Here is a 1286-nt window from a genome sequence, read left to right as displayed (position 1 = left end):
TTCTTCCTCTCTTTTTCTTTTCTTTTATATCATTTTTATTCTTCTTTCAATTTTCCCGGTAAACTATTAAATTTTAATTTCTTTCCGCTAACTTTTATTTTATAAAATGATTCAAAATTTATAAACTTTTCCACAATATTCCATAATAATTTTCATCTAAATTTCATTCCAGCATAAATATAGTTCATTAAACCTTACGACGGTTCATTTTACATTACTGCATAAAAAACTTAATTAAACAGGAACTAAGAGAAATTAATTAAACATAACAGGACCTAATATAAACCTTATCTACTCGTCGTCGGAGGCGGCGAGGTCCACGATCTCGCCCGCACCGCCGTCGTCGTCGCTGCTCTTGTTGCCGTCGTCCCAGTCGCCGGCGCCTTCCTCCACCGAAGCCACCCGCGCCTGCACCGCACCGATGCCCGCCGCCGCGGCGTCGAGTGCGGCCTGCAGCTCGGCGGCCTCTCTCGCCTCCGCGACCACGGCCGCGGCCGCCTCTTCTGCCTGCGACGCACGCTGTGCGATGAGGTAGCCGGGGCAGTCGTCGGGGTCGCCGTCCTCGCGCAGCGCGGACTGCTCCAACGGGATCTCGACGGCGGGAGGGGAGGCCGGCCCAGCGAGGGTGGGCACCGGACGGCGGGACGAGCTTGGAGACGGCGTGGCCGCCGGAGGGGGTCGGCAGGGCCGGCGCGGGGCAGACGACGAGCCACCCGGTGCAGACGACGAGCCGCCCGCTGCAGACGACGAGCCGCCCGCTGCAGACGACGAGCCGCCCGTCCGCGACTCCCGACGAGCCTACGCGACGACTCTCCGGTAGTCCTTCCCCTTCCAGAACTTAGCGCGGCCGACGATGTTCCAGCGGACGCCCTCGTGGCGGCGGAGCTCATCCCGCGACGCGTTGGGCCCCCTCGTCGGGTACCCGTCGGCGGTCATGCGGAAGGCGTGCGGCAGACGGCAGCCCGACGGCACCATCAGCCCGATCCGGATGCGCTCGTCGGCCTCCGGCGTGCTCAGGCTAGTCGGCCACGAGCCGCCACTGCCGTCGCTGCCGTCGGACGCCATGGAGGCCACCGGGAAGGGAGCGTGTCGTCAGAGGGCGCGTCGTCGGTGGAGTGCGTCGGTGGGTGAGGTGAGTGGGGCGAGACGCGCCGACTGGGGTGGGGGGAGGCAGACGGGAGGGGAGTGGAGTGTTTATGAACGGGCGTCGGTGGGTGGGGGAGGCAGACGGGTAGGTGACCGACGTCCCGGCTTAACGCCAGGATTAATGGCGTGTCGGGTGCGGC

General features: G+C 61.8%; 1 pseudogene; it reads right to left on the bottom strand.

The window, feature by feature from the left end:
* Positions 1 to 291: 291 nt before the first annotated feature.
* On the bottom strand, positions 292 to 1068 carry LOC147976748 (uncharacterized; annotated as a pseudogene).
* Positions 1069 to 1286: the final 218 nt, after the last annotated feature.

This window comes from Triticum urartu, chromosome 4A (genome assembly GCF_056163025.1).
Source record: "Triticum urartu cultivar PI428250 chromosome 4A, HENAU_Tu73, whole genome shotgun sequence".
Taxonomy (NCBI): domain Eukaryota; kingdom Viridiplantae; phylum Streptophyta; class Magnoliopsida; order Poales; family Poaceae; genus Triticum; species Triticum urartu.
This window is presented reverse-complemented; position numbering and strand designations above follow the sequence as displayed.